This window comes from Lycorma delicatula, chromosome 4 (genome assembly GCF_047948215.1).
Source record: "Lycorma delicatula isolate Av1 chromosome 4, ASM4794821v1, whole genome shotgun sequence".
NCBI classification, from domain to species: domain Eukaryota; kingdom Metazoa; phylum Arthropoda; class Insecta; order Hemiptera; family Fulgoridae; genus Lycorma; species Lycorma delicatula.
The window spans coordinates 124,562,634-124,588,220 of record NC_134458.1 but is presented as its reverse complement, the minus strand read 5'-3'; positions in this window follow the sequence as shown (position 1 = coordinate 124,588,220).

Here is a 25,587-nt window from a genome sequence, read left to right as displayed (position 1 = left end):
TTATTTCAAATGGAAACTTCATGTTTTTATTGCATTTTTGATAGAAATATTATACTGAGACTTTTTATTCTTGGTTATTTTTCTCTACACGCAGCCGTTACGGAGCTACGGGTTGACAATTATTGTAAAAGTACAAAAAAATAAATATAATTTTAACTAAAAATAACTATCAACTGTTTTTTTACATCGATGAAAAATTTCTCTAATTTAACTGTACAAATCATCATCTTCAGTTCCCTTTAATCCAAGTTTCTTTGGATTGGATCTTCTATAAAATTTCTCTACCTGTCTCGATCCATAATCCCCATTACTCTCACCCTCTAACCACATCACCCCTCTTGCGCACTTCCTCCATCTCCGTATTTATCCATTTTTCTTGGTCTACTCCTTGGTTTTCTACCTTTCTCCTCTGCATGCGGCCTCTTGTTTGGTAATTTTTCCTCATCAATTCTTTTCCAATTATTCAATTGGAAATCTTGCAATTAGTTGGAAATCTATGAATTAATGGTTCATTCCAGAAAATAACAGTGCAGAGTTTTAATAAAAATATTGAGACCAATATTCTGAGCTTCTTTGAAGCATATCGTATATCTTCCGAAAGGGAAGCAACAGCGCACTTGCTACCCGTATCTTACGGTTCAGTAGCAACTATGTTGTGGAAGCACATTTACTATCCATATAAATCTGCGGTTCTTAGCATGACTATCCTGGTGATGAAGAAAGAAGGCTTGAATTCAGCAGCTGAATTGCAGGAGAGGTTGAAGAGCAGACATAATTTTTTGTCTAATGTTATTTGATGTGATGAAACCAATTTTTCCAATAATGGAATGCGCAATCGAAAAAGCAGTCATGATTTGAGAAAATAAAATCCATTAATTGTCAGAGAAGAACACAATCAAGTGAGGTTTTTCATTAACTGCTGGTGTACCATCATGAAAAAACAAATTTTGGCCGAGAATTTCTACGGGAAATTTTAAGAGAGCTTACCGTCAGTTTCTAGAAGACGTTTACTGCCATCCATCGTGCCTTTAGATTTGCAAATGAAAATGTATTTCCAAGAACTGGTGAATTGCTAACCAAGGAACTATTGTTTGGCCAGCGAGAAGTCCAGACCTTTCACCGTTAGATTACTTTCTTTGGGGATACGTGGAAGACCGGTTGCACACATCTCGGTATGCTTCAGTGAATGAAATAAACAACTAAGGTAGTCGAAATTTTGTACAACACCCATCACAATATACTCGTATTATCTAAAGCTGTTAATGACGTTTTCGGAGAATGACTGCCTGTACTTTTACTAATGGTAGCCGTTTTTAAAATTTGTTATAATTGATATGTAATTCTGTTGTAATTCTTCCTTCCTAATAAATAAAACTAAAATCACATTGTTCAAGGTAAAGTTTTTTAATCTTACCATTACTTTATTTTGCACTTTATTAAATTTTCGACCTTTAAAAATATTATTTGACATTCAGGTACTAATATGCATTAGGTCTCCATTTAAAATAATACAGATGGCTACCATTATTTGATTTTACAATTGTCAGCCTGTAAAACTGTAGTGGCTGCGTTAAGATAAAAATATCAAAAAAATAAAAATGTCTGTTTTCTACCCAAAAATGCAATAAAAACATGAGGTTTCCATTTGAAATAATGAAGTTGGCCGTCGTATTGGAAAAAGGACGAAGATTTCAAAAATGGTAATACAGTGTTTTTAATGCAGGGAAAAATTTATGAAAGGTTCCTCATTTAAAATTTCTCATAAAACTTACAGTTTCTGAGATCTTGAGTTGATCATTCTGTATACTTTATACCCGATATATTTACTTGTGCACCAAATTCATTAATCCTAGATTCCTTAATTATGATCCACCAACCTGAGATTTTTCGTATGTCTTTCCTCTTCATTTCGTTTTAAAACCTCTTTAATCAATTATTCACCAAATCACACAATTATCCACGTTTTTGTAATACCCTTTTTCAACATCTTTCATCATTTTTCTTTATATTTTATCCCTTTAATATTCCGTTGTAATAAAGCGTTACATTCTACATAAATACTTTTATGAATTAATTTCTAATTCTCTTTGATACCAGCAATTATTTTTCATAAATACTTTTGCACACTTATTATTCCTGGTTTTATCCAAAAAATTGTACTCTTAAAGAATCTTTTTTTTTATTATCAGTGGATTCTTAATCAGCAATTTTTTTTTCTTTTAGCTCCTGCATTGCTTCTTACATGTTCAAATGAAAAAGAAAGGAGATGACTCAACAGACTGTTGCAGACTGTTGAGATGACTGCAACAAAAATGTTTCTTTACCTTATATTCCAATCTTTTTTTTGTCATCTGATTCTTACAAAGATTATTACTTTTTTTATACACTTCAAGCTAGACTTTCTTTATATTAAAAAAAAATATTATTCTGTTTTTCAGTAAAAAAAATATATATATATTAAGGTTTAATATAAATATCATATAGTTATCTTTAATTTTCTTCATCCAGCTTTCTTAAAAATTAATCTAAAAATTAAAGGATTAAAATTTTTTATGTAACCACGCTTTTCCTGAAATCGAATTCGCATTCATCTAGTAAACCACTCACTACCTCTCTTGTTATATTAAAATAACACCGAATTAAATAAAAAAAAACCACTTCGGAAGGAATGTTATTAGTACAAACGAAAAATTTATTTAGAAATTATGGTAAGTTATTATAATGAAATACATTATAAAGAATAATAAAATTTAGCTTTAACCTACGGATTTTTTAAAATATTAATTCGCAACATTGAATTAGAATTAATAAAGTCGTTCTGTTTATAATGATAAGCTTTTAGGCAATGAGGAAATGATAAAAGAGAGAAATTCTACAGAAGGGGTGAACGTAAACCGACTTGGATTTGGTTTAGTAGGATGAGTAGGAACGAAGTGGAGAAGGTTCAGTGTACCGACGTCAGGTATACTAGGATCTGTTCGAAGGTTTGGTTCATTCAGGCGGTGACGAGAGGGGTTTGGGATGGGTTGGATAGTTAAAATGGAATGGGTATAAAGGAATAGTGTGAGTTTTTGGGGTAGAGGGTAATGGTAGAATCTAGAGTAGGGTACCTAAAGCGAACGAGTGTAGAAGGAAAGGGTGAAAGGATGGTTTGCTGAGTCAGAGAAGAGTCATTTGCCCGCGGCTCCTTAATTGCCAATTATAGGCTGAATCTTGTCTTGGGCTGTTCAAATCTCGTCCACTCCTATCTAAGTTACAAGTTCTCATTAAGTATTGCATTGGTTCTGCTTTAAGAGGGTAAGGTGGGTTGGCTGGTTAAAGGATTGCTGTACTGTATACGGACACGATTTCAATTCCAACCTGATTATATTATTAGTTTCAACTTATTATTATTAACTCGCAAATATTTATCTGAACAATTTTAATAAGAAAAATCTTAAGCCGCGTTTGTATAGAATTCTTTCAATTTTTGTTATTACAATTGTTATTATGTCTAGTACTTAAAAGTGTATCCTTTTATTATGAAAATTATTCACGTTCCAACGTAAAGAATCGAATAAAATTTTTGCATATCTAATAATTTATCAAATTCATACTTTTTTAAAGTACTTAAGAGAGATTTCGTACAGATTGTAATAATTAACCAGCATATTTGGCAACATATATTTGTGTAACTGAATATTTATGGGTGATCTGATATATAAAAAAAAAATAGTCATGCTATGGTTATTAGTGAACTTAAGGAATGAAGTGGTTTTCCGTTGCCTTCTTTATTGGAAAGAATATACCATTCCTCATTGGCCGTTGGTGAACCACACCAACCTAAAAGTGACTCTTCATTCTGTGCATTGAAGGAACGGATTTTTAAATAAATATCATTACTCCGACTGCTGATTTTACCTCGCTGCTTTACATCCGTGAAAGATCCAAGTAAGACATTAGTAATGAAATGCGTAAAACAATAAATTAATGTTCTTTATTTGCTTAAAAATATTTTTTAACTGGGTTTCCATTGAGTAAGACAAATTTTTGTCATAAATGCTTTTGATTTTCCTGTTGAGTTAAGAGTTAAGCCAGAGGATATAGTACATATTTTTACTGCACACCGATGTACATTAAGCATTAATTTGTTCCTTTACCCTACATGTCCTATCTTTTTTACGGTCGTCGTATGTAAAACACCTCCTAAGGTATAAGGAGCTTTTAAAAATAAAAGAGAACTTATTGAATTTCATTTTTGCACAAATTTTTCGGTGATAAAAGAGTGGAAGTATCACAGGCGTTTTTTTCAATATTTCAATACATGGGCTCGACATGCTATTGTGTAACAATATTTTCGGTTCCAAAAAAGTAGACAACGGGGAATCACTACATTCTTTACCTGGAAAGAGATGGTTATCGACTTTAAAAATGGTTGTCATTTTCAGGAGTTACTTGACTCATGTCAAGCCTCGTACTACTTATCTTTTTTGCTACTCCGTCTTGAGGCCTGACCAGTTTTAATATAAATAAACAGCCCCAAGAGAGATTCGGGAGGAATTGCTCACTCCTGCACCTTTATCACTATCTTTGTTCGGATGATCTTAACCAACACATGGACACCGCACGCCTGTCTCGTTCGATCTGCACCGTAGTCCCAATGATGTTCTCTGAGATAAACTCGGTTTCTCTCCGGCAAGCTTCCCTATGTTGCGAGGAACCGATCGCCCACGAATAATCTGTGTTCTGCGGTATCTTCCCCGCAAAAACGACATTCCGCAGAGGATCTCAGGGTACGCACACACAGGAATATCTTAAAACACCCGTGACCGGGAGTAGGTCCATCCGTGTGTCAATCTGTTGGTCCATCTGCTCTTCGACGACTGTACCATCAATGTTTCTTACTACTACCATTATAGTTATGACTAACTTTTGGTTTTCAGATTTTTTTTATATTAACATATTTTTTAATATTAACATATTAATTTTTATTTTTATTTTTAAAGGAAGGAAGGAACTACTAAGTATAAATCTTGACCTAAAAGTTCAATTTAAGGTAGGCATAGCAAAACCATTTCTATCATGGCCAATAGTTTCTGTACATATAACGTTAGGCATCAGAAATTAAAAAAAAAAATTTAGATAAAAAGTACTGAATACATTTCATCTCATACATGATAAATTCTAAACAAATCGTTTATCTATAAGTTTATTTACAACATGAACACGATTAGACCATCATGCTTTTTCATGCATACAAAATAAAACAGGTTTTTCTGTATTATTCAGCTATTTAATACTCTCTCGACCCCCCCCCCCATCACTAACTCACTCCCACTCTCTCTCTCTCACTCTCTCTCTCTCTCTCTCTCTCTCTCTCTCTCTCTCTCTCTCTCTCTCTCTCTCTCTCTCTCTCTTGTGTGTGTGTGCGTGTGTGTGTGTGGTGTAGTATAATTCTGTTTTCTTGTTGTTTGATTCATTCCTGAACAAAATAATAATCTTAAGAAGTTAGAATTTTATTTTTTTGTTCTTTAATAATTGTCCATTAATAACAGCTATTAATTCTGGTAGTATAAATAATTTTAAAATAAAGAATCCTTTAGACAATACAATCAAGAGCAGCTTTTAAAAAATAATAGTTGGAAAATAATAAAAAATATTTTGTTTTTGAATTTTATTTCTTTATTCTTTTTTTGTTCTTAAAGAATGAGAATTCATGTATTACCGTAAAAGACGTAATAAAATATCTGCGAGTAGTACGTATATCTACAAAAATAATATTTTTAATATAAAAGAAGTTATATCTGAAGCGAAAAATATAACCTTGATAAAGGCAAGAAAAATATGATAAAATAATTGTAAATAAAATTAGTAATTTTGATTATAAATGTTAAAACAGAATAGAGATTTAACTAATTTTTTTTATAGAAGAACTTTGTCGTGTTTTAAAAAAATACCTAAACACTTTCATTTTGCAAGTGGTTAAAAACGTAGCTTGTCAATTATTAAATAAAATTGTTGTTTTTATCAGCTCCAAAGGTAAGTGAGTTGGTTTTTAAGATTTTCTTTGATTTATATAAATCATACATAATGTACAACAGCGTGTTTTGACCTAACAGCATGGTGATTACTCCCAAGATGTTGGCATAAATCAAATCCTAAACCTTGTAATACGAGAATTCAAATCAGATTAAATAAAAAGTACATCGGACCTCTACTGGATTTTAACCGGGAAATAATACATTCAAGAAAAGCTCCTATGATAGCTGTTTGTGTTGATAATAACATTATTTTTTATTTGGTTTTTATTTATTATTAAAAATTGTAATTTTTAATATCCTTGGATAAAAGTTAAATTTTCTTTGTTGCGCATGTTTGGGATCAAGGACTTATAACTGAAAAATATTTTAGTCTGCTAGAGGATTAAAAACAAGAACAGAGATACAAGTTTACATTCTTACACATTTTATACCATTATTAAACTTTTATTACTTTTATAACAAAAAATACCGTAAAATTATATAATTTTTTAATAAATTAATTAATCTTCAATTTAATTATTTTTATTAATTATCCGTATTGTAATGAAAATTTATCAACCTTTTATTCCATCATATTTAAAATTTAATAATAATAATAATGCCTTACCATTCAAAATAAATTTTCCAGTTGCTTGCCTGCGTATATTTAGAAAGAAGGAATATCTTTTAAGCTTTAAGCTGTATATAAAACGGCTTATAGCCTATTGTACGTTTTACGTTAGAGTACAGTCAAGCTGTTATGCAAATGAACCAACTTTTCATCATTCTGTTTCATACAGAAATATATCAATTCACCCTGTCCTGTTCTTTTACTAATCTGCGATTATTATTACTTTTTTTCAGTATTATTTGGCATGTGAACAGGTATTTCTGTTCTATTCAAAAATATTGATTAAAATAATTAATGTGTTTTTACCTAGAATTTTTCTTTTTATTATTTTGAAAAACCTCTAATTATCAAATTTAAAAACTTCATGATTTATAAATGTGATACGTAGGCCCAAAACATTATATATATATAGGACCAAAGAAATATATATGTACCAATGATGATCTGGGATCAAACGTACATAAAAGATAAGTCACACCTAGAAATGATATATCCTTGTTAAAGGATGATGAGGAGCGTGGTATTCCAAGCAAAGCAGATATAGGAAAGTGGAAAGCAGATATTTGTATAAGGAAAGAACTTTGTGGACAGTAGCAAAATTATATCTCCATTTATAACATATTTCTTTTCTTAAAAAAAAAAAAACCTTAAAATGGAAAAATTCCGCAAAAAATAATAATATTCTGCGTTTTTCCAGGAATATTTTATAACAAAACTAAATTTTTAATATTTTGTTATTGTCGAATTTTTTTATCATATTAGCAATAAAGTCCATTACGTTAAAACGCACATTGGGTGTTTATGATATTCAGGAACATTATTAATAAATTATATTGGTGTTAAACTTGCTATCAATATTCCCTATTGATCCAGATCGCTGGTTGGCTGGATTAATGTAGTATAATCCTACGTCAAAATGTTGAAGAGTTAAACTCAATAAACATTTTTAAAGTCGACTTGTAGAACACTAAAATCAAATTTCTTGTGTTCATTCCTAAAATATCAGTAATTATAAAACAAACATATTTATTATTTAAGGGTTGTCACAGAATTGTTTCTTTCACAATAATCTAAGTGGTATTCCGGTACGTATCAAAATTTTGTATTGCAAGAAAATGTTTGGCCAAACTAATTTTTATAGGTATGCTCTGACTGGTTTGTATTAAAAGAAAAAAAGAAGAATCTATTTTCATCGAAAGAAAAGTAACATGAAACCTGATCCAAACGCGGATGATAATGTTGCAAATGTAATTTTTAGAATTTCAAAAATCAAAAACATTTATTCTAATTATGCAACTTGTTTAATAAAAGAAGGACATACCCCAATGAAAATGGAAGAATCAACGAGATTAACTCACAAATGTATTAAAGAAGAATGAACATTTTACAAAATCTAGAAATCTTTAATTAAAAAGTAACAATATAATCAAGCAGATGTCACTTTCAAAAAACTCAATTTATTGAAAGCAGGAAATATATAAATAAAATTAAAAGATAAGTATAACCATTAATAACAAGTAAACAAGAAGGCCAGATAAGGCGTGACGTCAAAAATAGGGTGGGGCGTTAACTAAACGCTGTATAAGGTTTAACAGATTTAAAGCATCAGTACAATAAGTTTTGACAATGGTGTGGTTCCGAAACGCGTCAACAAGAGATAAAAGAATGAAGCTAAGAAAGGTAAGCAGTACTTAAAATAGAAACTAGTTATTACATTTTTATTAATTTTATTCGCTGTACTTCTTTTTAATGAAAATTTGTGGAAATACTCGTGATTAACCATAAATATTCCCCCAACCTTTTCCGAAAACCGTACTATTTTTTTTTTTTTTCAGGAAAATTTTCCTTTTCTTTTCCCCGTCCCTTTTTCATTAACCCTAATTTAATATCACTAATCAACATGACCTCTGTCCACTGAAATTGGGTTGATATATTCAACACTACAAGTGACATCGTCCTTTTTGTAACAACAGGTATTGGTCACGTAGTGAAAATTATTTAATATAGAAGTCTTTTGATGCACAGCTACATTAAATGCATTAATGCATTTCACTCATTATGATACTTTGACACATAATTATGTGTCTTTTTCAATGTGACTTTTTCACAGAATATCGCAAATTACGTGATCTGATTATGTCACCAATATCCACTATATTTACTTAAAAGTTTGAAAATTAATCCACGCAGTTATTAAGACATAAAACATCATATTTGTTCGTAGCAGTAACTCTACTTCAAATAAGATTAAGGTAATTCTTAAGTTATTAATTGCTTTCATACATTGTTGAGAATCGTTTCCGAATAAAATCTATTTTGTTAAAGTATATCTCCGAAATTTTATAAATTATTTTTATTGTTTTTTTTTTTTTACTTAATCATTATTTAAAGCGACAATGGTGAATTTTTAACATCTACAAAAAAAAATATATTACTAGTAATAATGAAGGACGTTACTTTTTAAGTATTTTCATGTAAAGACTTTAAAAATTCTGTTATTAATCCCTATTTATTGATATAATAAATAACAAAACGCATTAAATATATTCTAGTAATATATTTCTTATTTCTATTTTAGTTGTTATAATTATTATGATTAAAAAATTATTTTTTTATTTTTCACAGGTGTAAATGGAAACATAAGATTCCCATAAACAGCAGACATCATAATTCAAAGTAGGCTTATAGAGCGCTATCTACCAGCTTGAAAAGTAATTATAGCAGCAGGAGCTCCTTGTATTACTCATCCATCTTCAGTTACATTTAAAGGTATGGCGTGCTGTTTTGCTATTAGGTTTGATAGATATAAATAAGAACACAAAATAAGGATAATTGTTACCCTCTCTATGTCGCTTTAAGTCCACTTTTTAATTTTCATTTATATTTTTTTTTTTTTTTTTTTTTTATGGATTTGGCTATTTATCACTATTTGGCTACATTAAATTAATACTTATTTTAAATGATAAGTTTAATAATACTAAGTAATATTTTCTTTGGATCATATTCCTTAAACGCATATTATCAAATTCTTTCAATCTTATAAATTTATTCATATGTTACCATTAAATAATTATATTTAGGTACAACACTTTTTGTTACAGGAAAGTTCCCATTTCATATACCATTAATTGATTCATCAATTTTAATTTTCAGTTAAATTACCAATACGAATTAATAAAAATGTGTTTAATTAGTTCCATTCTATTTCTATCCAAAATCAAATTCCTTTGCTGAGTTGAACCAGTGTATTTAATACGTTTCATAACAGAAACGGGTACACTTACGTATTGCTTTAACTGTAAAGAGCTCTGCCCCAATCTTTTTTGTAGCTGTAGTACAAGTAAAGCACTTTAAATAAAAGAGACACCACTAAAAGTTGCTTTCTCTGCGTTCATTATACACCACAACCCATTTACTGATGAAATTAAAGGTCTCATATTTAGGGTTTAATATCACCTATATTTTAGAAGATTAGTCTTACTGTTGATTTGGCTCAAAAAGGAGAGGATCTTAATTTTTCGTAAAAGCAAGGTATTTTGTTAAGTGTGAAAAGGTTTCAAGGTGGAGCTCCGCATTTTAATAAATTTTACTGGTTATCTGTATTTTAGTCATATTGTATCATTTCATTTAAGATTTATTCCAATGATGATACATTTTTACACATAAATCAATACAGAAAGGTCGGCATAGATACGTCAAGGAGTTTTCATTTTATAATACAGATATACATCCGTATACTGATATAATATTGATTCATAATTTAATTTTTACCTTCTACTTATAATTTCTATACTTCAATAAAAAATATAACATTTTTTTATAATAAAAAATAAAGGAGAGAAATCACTATACGTAAATTCACGCTCTTGATATAGAAAGCTGATTGGCTAGATTGTGTAAATTAATCCTATGTTAACATATTGAGTAATATTTTCCTAAAATTTCATTAATTAGCTGCATTTCATCAAAATATATTTCGTTCAAATTTAGTAGAGAAAATGCTAATATTTTTATCGATAAATTAAAATATGGATTTCTGCGTAGCAAGTTGGAGGTTTGACCACTTTTTATATCTTGGTTCTAAAATTTTATCCCACTTTAATTACTGCTAAACATTTTGTTACATTTTTGCATTTTAACTCTAAATGTAATGCTTTCATTCATACTATATTAAAAAATAAGTAATATTGGTAAGAAATTTGCATATCAATATTCCTCCGGATCGCTGGTTGGTTGGATTGAACGGTAAAATCTTACATCAAAATGTTGCACAAAATGTTATGAAATTTTTTCTGTCTACATTTTTCATAATTCTCAGATCGTACTTTTTTTTTTAATCCATTTTATAATTCTTGAATAAATAAGGTGTTATTGTGTTCATAATAAAAAGAATATCATTTATCTAATATAATATAACTCGATGAAACTAATATTTACGGAGTTTTTAATAAGGATTAAAAAATTTAAATGCCCATCACTTGAAATTTTAAAACGTAAAATTTTTATTTTATAGTACATGATGAGGTTACGTGTGTACTTTCTTAAAAAATAAATTTTTATTAAAAATGAAAACACAAAGTGGCGGACAGAGGTAAAAGCAATGTAGAGGCATTTGTTCACATTATTGATTATTTTGATATCGTGAACTAATCATTTAAGTTTTGCCAACACCTCTGGGAACACCCAGTGCCAATATTTTATCAGTTATTTTACAAATACTTACAGAGTAATTCACGAAAAATGTAATAGATTTTCAGGACATGATCTACTGTTAAAAATGAAGAAGAAAGTTCATACAGACATAGATTCGGAAACTCTTCGTTAGCGAGAGTCGGTTGGCGAAAGATTCCACCCTGATTTTTTCATCTTCGGCAAAATTAAGCCAGACTATAATTTCTGGGACCGCAAATTAAAGGATAAATTTAATGGCTTTACATGAAATCTGACCTGAAAATCTTTTTTTAATGACATCCCAGAAGTGTGTTTTTAGTAATTTTCGAGAAATCGGAGTTAAACTAAAAAAGATTGGGGTTGAAAAACTCACATTTTATAACTGGCGTAAAATAACTGTATTAAATTATAATTATTTAATTCTTTTATTTTGTAATATTGAAAATTTTGTTTCGTTTAATACCCAGTTAAAATATATCTCATTTTAATATGTTTTACTTATGTTTTAAATTCTTACTTTTCTGTGGACTTTATTCACACTATTTTGACCAGATCAAATTCTCTACAAGGTTTATGAACCTTGTACCTTTATGTGTGTGTTTATTAACTTCTTAACGGTTATTTTTCGCCACACATAAAAAGTGTGTTTTTCGACCCCAATCTGCTGTCTTTTATCTCAAATTATTGAAAACTAATATTTTCAGGTCAGATTTCATATTAAACCACTAAATTTCCCTTTTAATTTGGTACCCAGAAATTACAGTTGGGCTTTACAGACTGCATTTTGCCACAGAAACTAGAGAGAAATCTTTTGCCAGCCGACACACGGAAATGAAGCGTTTTCGAACTTATGTTTACATGAACTTTGTTTTTATTTTCACCAGTCAACATGTCCTGTTTCATACACTCTTCGTAAATCACTCGTAGAATTAGTTTCATTTTTCACTTTTATTACCAATAAAAAATGTCTATTATATGTTTATAAATTGTCACTTAACATGTTGTAAATGTTGTTTATACAACTATTTTTTTTTTTTTTTTTTTTTTTTTTTTTTTTTTTTTTTTTTTTTTTTTAACTTATGTTCTATATTAGAATAATAAAAAAAATATATAGATCTAGATTCTATAATTAATTGTCAAAACATTAATTTATATTCTCTTTAAATCGTTTTGGGTCAGCTAAATTTTGTCAAATTCTACGAAGTTTTTATGGGAAATATACTTAAAATTTTACACCTTTTATTCAACACTGATAATATACTGGCATTTACTACTATTTTATATGGTTTTATTATCTTATTAAATATCGAATTATTTTTTAATTAAATTGTTCTAGAATATACATATTTTATTGTTAATATTCAGTGATTTCCTTCTACCTTTTTTTTTTTTTTTTTAAACTCCGCCAAGACGACCAGCCCACGCTAAAAAGCTTAACACAGTCGTTTCAGGGTTTCATGGCAGCGCAGTCTGCCCTCCCTAGTTCGTCCGAACTCGGACATCCCATCGGGGTTTCTCGTGCCTCTTCGAAAACATACTAATCACTTCTTCCGGTGATCAGAATTTTTCTCCCCAGGAGAGCACCCCTCCAGTCCCTATTGTACCTGATCAAGACACACATTTCGTTTGCCCTTCACAGTTACGCGTCCCCCTATGCACACCTCGAGGGTCCCCCATGCCATCATCGGGGAGCTCCGACCCACCCACTCTTGCGCGTGAGTAGGCCCGAACACCCTAGGCATAGAGGCTGCCTCCCTGGCCCCTACACGCATCAAGATGGACTTGTACCTGTCCTCGATCCCTCACGCATTCCCATGACCCCTCATTACTTGTTGCGCCATGCCTCCTTCGCCGTCAGCGGTAGAGCACCGCACACAATATCTCCCCACTCCATGTCCATCGGTATATTCGGCAGCATAATCCAACAACAACATGAGAAGACATAATATAATCATAAATTCCTAGCCTAGCAAAGTACATTAACAACTACAAAAAACAAATCACATTTCGACGCCTCTTTTGACATCGAGGGCCGTGTGCACGTCAAGGGGGTTCCTCCTGCCTCTTCGCTGTTAGTACGAGACGAGCCACTCTCTCTACCTCCCTCCACCCATTCTCACTCTGGAGCATGTGTCTGACGATGTTATCTGGTGTTAAGGCCACCGGAATCTGACGTCTCTCGTTCTCCCATCTGACACAGTCAAACCAGGTGTGTTCGGCTGTGTCAGCTGTCGCACAGTACCTGCAACCCGCCGTTCTCCTCCTCTTGAAGCGATGCAGAGACTTGGCTTATCTCTGCACCATCGATGGTGAAGCGCATCTCCCTTAGCTGGCGTTGACCTGCAAGCACCAGTGCCTCCGACTTTTCTGGTGCTATTTGCAGACCGTGAGTCACCATTCAATGGTGCACCATTGCGAAGGCAATGTTTCCATTGGCCTCCACCTGCCTCTCATCCCTTCCTTTGATCAGTAAGGCCAGATCGTCGGCGAATCCAAAGACAACCCCCTCCGGATAAGATTGGCAAAGAACTCCATCATATGTGATGTTCCACAAGAGAGGGCCCAGCACAGAGCCTTGCGGGACCCCCGCTCGCATCTGAAACACCCGTTCGCCAGTATCCGTGAACGTGCACACTTCCCTGTCACTTAAGTAGTTACTAATGATCGCTTGAAGTTGTCCGGAGACTCCTTTCGCCCTCAACGCCTGCCCGATGACCTTCCATGGCAGGCTGTTGAAGGCGTTCTGGACATCCAACAGTATCAAGGCCGGAATCGCTCTTGTCCGCCGCGTACCATTTGCTGCTGTGTCGACAGAGTATATCACCTCACGATACATGGACCACTGACATGCCCTTCCGGAATCCAAATTGACGAGGGGAGAGTCTCTCTTGCTCCTGTACCTCTGCCAAGAGCCGCCTTTCCACGACACGTTCATACATCTTGCCCAGTGTACTGAGTAAGCACACTGGACGGAAAGATCCTGGATGGTCTGGATTCCTCCCCGGCTTGGGTAGAAGTACAAATCGTGCCTTCTTCCAGCATGATGGGAAAGCACCCCGCGTGAAGGCCTTGTTAAAACAGTCCAGTACCGTCCACGGGAATGCCCCCACCACCATCTTGGCCACCTCCCCTGGAATTCTATCCGGTCCCGGACTTTTCTTGGGGTTGAGCGCTGCCGCTGCTCCCTCCAGCTCCTAAAGCGAGATTCGCCTTGGCTCTCCTATTGGCGTCATCTGCCACTCGACGGCCGGTAGTCTGGGAAGAGTGATTCCACTATTCCGTTGATTTGCTCTCCTGGGATGACTGGCAGTCTCCTTCCCAGCTTTTTGGTGACAAGCTTATACGCTTGTCCCCAAGGATCTTCTTGCAGCTGGTCAAGGAGACGCTTCCAAGACTCACTCTTCGCTCTCCAAATCTCTCGCCTCAGCTGTTTCCTAGACTCTCGGAGGTGTTGGGTCAGCTCTTCTACGTCATTTCTATCCAGCGCCCTACTCCTCTGTAGACGGCGACGTGCCCGTTGCACGTCCGCCCTTACTTCCCTGACTTCAGCGGTCCACTAATAAAACTTCTTCTTGGGGCGTCTTGCTTCTTGAATTTCAAGGTGGCAGGCCTCCTGGACTGCTGCATCCAGCTCCTCAGGTTCCCACCTACGATCCTCATTGAATACTTTCGTGAGCTTCCCCTTCAGCTCCTCGAGATGTACTCTGTCAACGTACCACGTCGCTTGAATTCTGGCTGGAAGTGGGCCACTCAACTCTACCCACAATCCCCTGTGGTCGCTCCCTAAGTCATCTGCCAGCACTACGCACTCCTGTAGTGCGTGAAGCCACCGTTTCTGAAGCGTATGAGAGACCCTCGTTCTCCTCTCCAGAAGGTGGGGGTGTCATCATTGAGGCTGACCAGATTGAGTGAGGAGGTGAGCTCTGCAAGAGCCTCCCCTCGCTTATCCGTGACACCTCCACCCATCCCAGCGTGCTTGGCGTTGAAGTCGGCGATCAGCAGGGCAGGTAGGTCCATCCACCGAACATCCTCTCCCAACGCGTCCAGAAACGCTGTGAAGTCATCCCATGACGAACTGGGGGAGATGTAGCAACAATAGGCGAGGATCTCCCGCACCTTAGTGCGAACGAATCCTGCTTCCGTCCGCTGGTCAGATAGCGCATACCTGCCCGACAAGTCGTTGGGCGCCGCATCCTCTCTGGGGTCTACCAAACAGTCTCAGTCCCTGACAACCCCTCCATTTGGCTCTGATGTCAATATTATATCTGCCTCCTTATTGACAGCTGCCTCCCACAGGAGATCGTGGGCCAGCCCACTATGTTAGCGTTCATATAGATGAGCTTCATTGCGTAGTTTTCTTAGTTCTACAAGCCACATCTCCGAAACTGTGTCCGTTAACACCGCACTTGATACACTTGGCTTGTTCCTTGCAGTCGCGACGGAAGTGGCCCTCCCCTCCGCAATTGTAGCATATCTTCGAGCGGTCTGGCCCTTTGCATGCCGCCGCTAGGTGCCCTCTTTCCCAACATCGGAAACCCTTAGGGCCGTCCTCCCACAGGAGCACCCTACACGACTGCCAGCCCACTCTCATTCGTCCTCCCGCCACCAGCTGATCCGCAGCGTGCTTAGGAAGCACCACCGTCGCATTTTGTGCATGTCCATACGCCGGGCGTACAGACGTCACCTTTATCTCTGACGTTTTAGTCGCTGGAAGAGCTTCCTGCACCGCCTGGAGTACTTCTTCCGCGGATACATCACTGTCCAGGCTCTTGATGTGTATTGCCACCGGCTTATCCTTCTTTCCGCCCGGCGTAATTCTTACCCCCTGGACACTACTGGCAACCTTTTCAGAGAGAGCCTGCGCCTCCCCCCGCTCAATTCCTTATTTTTAACTCCAGTCCATCTCCCCTGCATTTCCTGCCGAAATCATAGCCCCTGCTATTTCTCCAGCCGTCCCAGGGTTGACCTCCCGTAAAAGCTGAGCGTATGACATCCTTTCTTTGCGTATGACCACCGTCTTTGCAGCTTCTCTCGGCTGTTGGGGCGTACTCTTCTCCTTTGGCTTTTTTGCCATGACAGTCTTGCGTGTTACTCCGTCTCTGTACTCCTGGATCTTACGGAGTTTGTCTGCAATCCGCCCCTGGACAACCCCCGTCGGAACCGTGGCCCCCGCCACGCTCTCTATTTTCTTTATGCCGTCAACCAGGTGCTGCGTGACCATCTCATCTTCCAGCGTCGAGTCAACAACTAGCACAAATGTCCCACCCGAACATTTCTGTACCTCTCCAAGCAGTACGTCTACCCTTGATGCGTCCCTGAGGACACTTCCTGACGCAAGCTTTCCTTCATTAAGTAATTTCACTATGCGGGGTGCCCCGTCACACACCCACCTGGAGAATTCGCTGGTTTTGTCACCTCTCAAGTCCAGCACCATAGCTACCTTCGAACCTGAGTGCGACTCTAGCACCCCCATTTCAGTCGTAACTGTCTGGAATAGATCCTCCTCCTACCTTTGAGCGATAAGTCCAGCGAGTTCCAGCGACTTCTCCACTCCAGTCTCCAGCTGGTGTTTAATTTCAGCCGCCATCGCTGATGTGCTGGGCCCCGTAGCCTGGGTGGCCACCTCCACCGTATCCCGAAGCGTCCACTCTTCTGCCAGTCTCAGCACCACGTCCACACGTTTATCAAGGGCCCATACCGACTCCTTAATTTCCCGTTTAGTGGTGACGGTCTCCTGAATCAACACCAACAGCGTATCCATTTCTTCTCGCAAGGCCAGCAGATCCTGGTGAGTAGGGATCAGCGCCATTTTCACTTCTTCATCCTCCGGACTCTTAATTGGAGAGCTGCACGCCCTTTTCCTGGCTTCAGAGGCATTCATTTTTTTTCCTTTACCCCTTTTTAAATAATTGACTAAGTCCAAAATCGTTCACGACAAATCTTAGACCTATAAAAATGTTAACTAAATAAAAAAAAAAAAAAAAAAAAAAAAAAAATTAATATTTAATATATAAATATATATTTATATTTAGTATTTAATATTCGCTTATTAAATACGTAACTTTAAATAATAGAAAATAAAAATAAAAATTAAAAATTAAATTAAGTTAAGTATAGTTCACAGTTCAATCGTACGATTCACTGGAATTTAATTAAAAGACAGTTGGTAGTGCTGCCAATACATGTCTTTTAACAACTTCTTTGCAGAGGTAGCCACTCTTGGAATCTAACTTTGGACATAAAATGGCCGCCGGAAGCTGTCCTACGAGCACGTGGTGAAAAAGTCATAAAAATGCTAATTAAAACTATTTAACTTAATTTAAGCAGCGTTTTTCACTAAAAATTATAACTAAACAACTAATATTATTATTATTATATAAATAATAAACACTGTATCTTAGCCTGATAAAGCCACAATATTAAAACTGAGTTCACCTTAACCTCTTTCGCCGCGTGGTTTTTAGTTTAAAAATTAAATAACTATATAACTTTTGAACTAACGGGTTAATATTCAAAATTCAAACACCAAATTGTACAGAGTAACAAACTATAGCACCTAAACACAAACTAAACACAAGAAAACACCTTTTTACCACCGAAAAACTTTATAACATGCAGGAGCACAATATAGAGCTGTTGGCACCTCGAGTTTCCCGCCTTTTTTCCTTCTACCCTTAGCAGCCACGATACGTGTGTCAGTTTATTGGTTTCATATCCACGTAGAAATCCCAGGCAATGAAAAAACTTATATAACCGCTAAGGAAAATGAGTACCCGGTACTTGATTTTTGAAGATGCTATCCAGTCTAATAACACATATTTTGTGAAACGTTGTCTGAAAATAAAAAGCTAGCAGAATGTATTCCGTGGAATTTGTCAGTAATGAAAATGTTCTTTGTCATTTGGGTTTGGAGCGTACAAAGGAAGCTACCCAGTTTGAAGCTACCCACTGATAGCTCATATTATCTGGTGACGCTCAAATATTTCCCTTTTGATATCTGCTGCTTGATGCACAATCTAATTCAATTCACAAATCTAATAATTCACAATCTACGAGATTTTCAGATTCAGATTCAGATTTTCGGGTTCAGATTCAGCCTATCACAAACAACTGACCATTCTTTTTATTGAGATAAGCCAAAAATTGAAAAAACTTAAATAAGTTACAGACTTAAGAAAAAACATATTCTTGAAGTCAGTTAGACTTCTATTCGAATTAAAATATTTTGTACTGTTTTTAATTTTTGGGGGAACTCTTTACGCTCCCTTTGCGGTTATTTGTGATTAATTTATTAGATAAATTATTAATTTTACATTATATTTATTCTTACATTTCTTTTTTTTAATATTTACTTAGTTTTTCTTTGGGATTGGCAATTTACCCCGATTGTGGTTTTGTAATCTTTTCAACTTTGTGATTGTCTTCATTCAACAAATAATTAATGTGATTGCGTTTCTCTGTACCCATTAGGTCACGCTTTTCAAAGTTTATTTATAGCTATCGTTTATTCGAATTTACTGAGAAATAAACCGGTTTTTTGTTTTCGAATTTTTGATAAATTAGGGTTAATCTGTATGATTTTTTCCGGGTGATAACTTTCCTGATTGTTGGTCCTAAAAAAAAATCCAATTAAAAAAATAATTACATTATTTAAAGAAAGTTTTTATTATTTATTTATGACTATTATTCTTTTAAGGTAAAAAAATACTTTTAATTTCAGCATAAAATCATGACTTAGTTGATTTGAAAATTACTTTTTTAAAAATTCGTTGAAACATTTCATATTTAGAAATGAGAAAGGTGACAGATAGGAAAATGAAATTGAAATATATCTATCCCAACCTGGTCACATTTTAGACAAATAGGCATTCAAAAAGAAAAGTATAAATCTCTCAACATTATGAATTGAATTGAATAGAATCTTATTAAGCTGAACTACATGTTTTATTTATTTCAGTTGAAATTCAGATTTTTTATTTTATTTTAAATATATATATGTATAAAATAGCACGCTGGATTCATCCAAACTTGGCTTATGTTATTTGGTATTTTATTATACCCGTTTCCTTCCCTTTTGTTTCCCTTATTTCCGTCCGATCTGCAACGTAACGTAGGCCTAAGTCTTGAGATTGTTGAAAAAGGGGAGATGTTAGGAGTTTGAGTAAGAATACATTATAACAATCTCAGCGGAGGAGAAAAATGTCTTTAGACTCTCGACATAAATCCATATACGAGTTGAGGAAAAAGAGTATGAGTTTTTTTTTGGTGGGGAGATAGAGCAGAAGAAGGGAGTAGAAGATTAACATAAGCGAGAGGAGACATACACGCAAAATTCTGTCGCGTCTCGAGAGCAGCGCCAAAACACTAATCCCTTTACTGCAGAACGCCCAAGACCCATCCCGTCCTTTATTCCCTTGATGGCAGACGCCCATCTTCCTGATGCAGTATTGTCATCTATACCCGACCAAGAATATTCAAGAGATTTACGTGCATGGAAAAAGAAATATTTTTAATAAATTTTGTTTTTATTTATGTATATTTGTTATTTATTTATATATTTTATGTATGAAAAATGTTTCCCTAGGAGAAAATATCTTGTATTCTGGAAAATGTGTTCTTTTATAACAAGAATATTAGAATTTCTATAATCGTAAAGAGATGTAAACGGATACAGTTACATTAAATAATGATTATTAATAAAGTAATATAACTTGTGTTTTTATAAATATAACAAGAATGAGATTCTAATGCACAAAATTCTTTCAATTAGTGAATGTATACTGGCGCGTTATTTCATTCATTATCCACAGTTTTGAAACCTAAATATTAACTTTATGATAATATTAAAAATGCTTTGATTGACTTATTTTATTTTTACTTCTTTTTTTTCTTTTGACCTATGGAGTTTCATTATAGAAATTTATTTTCCAGAGTATTAGTTTTTGATTTAAATATTTACAATTATTACATTTATGAAATGTTTAAGAAAATTATTTTTTAAATAATCCTTAACTACCTAATATAGTGTTTTTCATTGCCTTTTCCCAATTAATGTGTTTTTAAAACAATTTATTTTCCAGTTATTTCTGTAAGGAATTTTTTTTTTTTAATTAAACACTGCACAGTGTTTGATTTTATAAACTGAATAAGATTACATTTATTTAATTAATTGATTATAACCATTATTAAATATAAAGGTACAAAAGACAACTTTTAAAATAAATACTTTATTGATTGATTCAGAAAAAAAATATCGTAAAAAAATTAAATATAAATTATTTAAATTAAATTATATTATTATGAACTCATAAAAGAAAAGTGGTCTATTTATTTGCAAAAATGATTCTAAATCGACAGCACTGGCGTGAAACATTTAAATTACATTGGTCTTTCCTATTATGTGCCCCGCATCCTGTAGTTTTTTCTCGTGGATTTATATAAAATTATGGTGTAATATCGTTTAAACGGTTATTATTAAAGATTAAATAATGTCGTAGGTAAATAAATTTGTAAAACTGTTGCCTGTGTTGGCCTGTATGCCTACAGATAAGATAGGGATCTGATATAGTCTGTACGCAGTCGTAGTTCTGTACACGAAAATATTAAGCTTTTTTCTTTTTTTTTTCTCCCATATCTAGGAGGGTGGACCAGCTAATGCATTGCACACAACAAAAAATTAAGCTGACTGCATAAAAATGTTCTGTTATTCGAAGTATTGTTTAGATTATTAGTTTTAGGTGTGTAAAATATGTTTAATGTGCGAGTTAAGTGTATAGTTTTTAAAAGTACTTTACAGGTTACTTTATTCGTACGGAAAATTTCCTTTTGGATAACCTAATAATAAAATTGTAAGTGAAAGTTTGCATTTTGTTAATATTCTTCTGTTGTATGTTTCTTTGTGAAGTTAAGGTGATATTTCATTAGCTGCCGTGTAAAATAACGCTGTAAATCCGTTTTTATGGGTGACCCTATTATATGAGCTAAACGTTGTCCTACTTTACTGAAAACACGCAGTGTCCGCTTAGAAAAATACTAGTCTTGTGTTCGGATAATAGTAGGTTTCATATTCAACGAATATGTGGAAAAAGACAATAAAAATTCATAAATAAAGCATAAAAGAGGTGCGGGACGCATAACAGAAAAGATCCGATCACATTTTTGTATAGAAATACAATTTTATCTCAAATAAATAATTGTTATTTTTCATTAGTGCACAGATATCTTATCAAAAGGTAGCAGTTTCTTTTTTTTAAATAGCTCTAATACGAGATATAAGTTTTATTACTATTACTTAAAAAGTATTACTGATAGATTTATAAATGTTGTAGGAAATATAGATCATGTCTAATCGCCTGGTTCAAAAACAATAAAAAAATATTTAAAAACAACGAAAAAAAGATTCCTTATTTGGATAAGAAATCCGAATAAAACATATATCCTTTAAATATATCTTTAAAATATTTAAAATAAACTTGTCAAAAATAAAACCTAATCAATTAAAAATCCTATTAAACCACCAGAAACAAAATATTCTAATCAACTAAAATTAATATAACAAAAACCAACCAATATATTACCATTGCCAAAATATCGATAAACAAAATCACTAGAAGAGAATTTCTTTAAAAACCATGTAGAACTAAAAAAATAAAATAAAACAAAATTTATTTAAAAATATCAACTTCTTAAAATTCAATAAAAAATAAATAGATACAAGTCAAAAAAGAATAACAAAGGATAAGTTCTTAAATCAAAATACAAAATAATAATCATTCTCAAATAGCCAAAAAATAAATGACCCACCTAAAACACAATTAAAGAGAAATATGTGCTTTGATATGTTTTTTTTACAACCCAATTAAAAATATTTTGTCACCTTCAACATGGTTTAAAGATCCTGTTTTTCAGAGTTAGAATTTCATTTAATCTTTTTTTTCTCTGAATCATGTAAAAACCTCTCCATTAAGAAATCTTTCAATCCGGCTAAGTATGTATCATTACTTTATACAATCCTTTATTCTTTAAATTTCTGTATTCCTTACCAGTTTTCAACTTCCTAGGGTTACAATTATTTGGTTTTTTTTTTTACATTTTTTATTTCCCAAATTTGTATTTTATTTATTTATTTTATTTTTATTATTTATTTATTTTATTTTTATTATTTATTTATTTTATTTTTATTATTTATTTATTTTATTTTTATTATTTATTTATTTTATTTTATTGGTTTATTTTTTCTTATATCAGATTACTTCATTATCTGATGTATTATTCGTCTAGAGTTAGATGTAGCCCTATTATCTAGAAACAATAATTTAAATAAATACGTTTAATTGATTCGTTATATCTCGCTAAATTTTATGAAAAATAATAATTACATTTAAAATTCAAAAATTTACATAAATTCATTTAAATTACATAGTTTATTGCAAATTTTTCAGAATAATTAAAATAGATTGAATATGTGTTTACACATAAGATATTAAAATAGTACAACATTATCTCTGTAAAGTTAATTTCTTCCCTAATTTTATTAGTACTGAAGTATTTCAAATTCTGTGAAGATAGAATATGAATGTCTTATATATATAAACGATAGCGCAAAATAAAGAAATTAAATCGAACATCTTTCTTTCATTCCCCTTTTCTTTTTAAGACATTTTGTCTTCTACTGAATACAAATAAACAGTAAAATTATTTCCAGATGACCCATTTTCATTTCTTTACTACAGTCATCGTGAATCCAAGCTGTAAAAATAAATCTCCTTTATTATATTTTATTATCATAATGTTTTATTCAAATTATATTTATTGCAATGCGAATTTTTTTCGTTTTAAGTTTGTAAATTTATAAATTAAATATCTTTATAACAAGCTGATTTATTAAAAATAAGACTCCTACATTGTCTGCAAACGGTTAGAATATAAACTAAGAGCATCATACACATAATTAAACTTGTAATTTTTTTAATCTTAATTAGAACTGAATAAAATAGGCGAAATTAGCATTCACTAAAAAAATTAAGATATTTGCCTCAAACAATATAAATAAAAAATTTAAAAAGCATTTGATGAAGACATTCGTATGGAATGTTTTCGTGTTTGGCAGTGAAGTATGGAACATAGGGGCAGAAGGAAAAAGGAGCATAGATGCGTTTGCGTTGTGTTGCTACCAACGGATGTTGAAGATTTCATGAAAAGAGAAAATAATGAAATAAAGAGTGTTACAAAGGACTGATAAGGAGCCATGTTTACGGAGCTTATTAGAGTAGCGCTGAGACACGTGGATAGAACGTGTACTACGGCATAAGTTTGTTGCATACCATAATAGAGGGCACAATAGAAGGAAACAATGCGAGAGGAAGCCCAAGACTACTGTGTGCAGAGAACAAACCATACAGGATGTTGGGTGTAAAACGTACATGGAAACAAAGAGATAGAACTGACTGGAGAAGGAAGATTGCTGTAAACCAATCCTAGGATTGATTACTAGAAGAAGAATCAATTTATTAGTAAAGGTTTTGATATTGCTATCTGATGACTGTTTATTTAAATTTTAATTATATATGAGTGTTATTTTTTATCAAGGTCTGATCGGTCACGAAATTAAAACCACAGTGAAAATAAAAAATTTGTTATTTGTAACAAGTACTTACATAGTTACGCTATTTTTCTACATAGTCGCCACTCCGATTTAGACATTTGTCGTAGCGTGGTACCAACTTTCCAATACCCTCGTCATAGAACGGAGCCGCCTGTGTTTTCATCCATGTTTCTACGCTGGTCTGCAGCTCAATGTCTGTGCCAAAATTTTGTCCTCCTAGCCACCGTTTCATCCTCCGCTTATTCTTATTCAAATAAGAATAAGTGGAGAGGAGTGTTGTCTTTCTCCATGACAATCCTCGGCCGCACACTGCAGCTGTAACAAAGAAGCTCCTGCAGCGTTTTCGTTGGGAAGTGTTTGATCACCCACCATACAGCACGGACTTGGCTTAATCCGATTTTCACCTCTTTGCTCACATGAAACGTTGGCTAGGAGGACAACATTTTGGCATAGACATCGAGCTTGTTGACTTCTCAAATCTTTTCTAAGTTTGTCCGTAACCTTGCTTCTATTCCTCTTCGCTTCTGACGAATCGGCTGTTTCTAAACGATGGTGATTATGTACACTAGCTGTCACTTTTAGTTGTTCAAGATGCTGCATTAAATTTGATCCCTTCTGTAACAAGGCTAGCCGTCGGGGTACACCTCCACTCCAGGGCTACTAACCTTGGAGGTTCGACCCAGTACTCCGGCGGAACCATCATATGTCCTGGCAGAGAAAGATGAGCAATTTTTGTACTAACTCCAGGCCCCTACTAACCGAAGGTTTCAGGGCTCTCATGCACCGTCATACGTCGGCACCTTAGCTATATGCTTGCCATCACGGGGGACATGTGAATGACGAAAGGGTTTCCCCTCATACCTGCAATCACATCAATCCTGGCCGCCACATCACCAGTTCTAAAGATGTCAAAAGTCCATTTCCACAAACATTTTCAAAAGTACATGATCTGTAGGTGGCCGAAAAAATCCACTTCATATAGTGACCTAAAAATTGAAATCAGACCAAAACAAATCACATTTCCGAGGAAAATAGTCGGATCCCCCCATTAACCAGCTATATGTATTGTACTTTTGTACAGCCGTTGCCAACCTGGACCTGAAAGGTAGATGGTATATGTTCCGGACGTGGAATTATCTACCTCAGGCAAATTATTATTTTATTATTATTAATATTAAAAATATTATTAAAGATGTTTTAGAATATCATTTTATTAGTAATAAAAACATAAAGAATTGCGTTTCGTATTTTGATCTTTGATTTTAAAAATTATGGTTTTGCTTTTCATCAAGAAATAAGTTGCAAGTAAATTAAAGAATGCAGTACAAACTATTCGTACAATTAACTCTTTTTTTTCTTTTTTTTTATAAAAAAGTTTTTAATTTCCTTTCGTTCCTATTTTTAACAAAATTAATGAAAAAGTAAAATATTTTTATACATTTCTTTGTAACTATTTTTCCCGATTATTCTTCAATTGCATAATTTAGAAATCATAATACTAATAATTACAAACTACAATAATAAATTACCTATTTTATTATTCTAAGCTACTGTAGAGATTTTTCACTAATATTCTAGTTAGTTTGTCTAATCTAGTTTCTACTAGATGATCTACTATATTGCTGTGTATGGCTAACAATGTGCTTTATTTGTTTTTTTTTTTATTCGTTCTTTAAATTTAA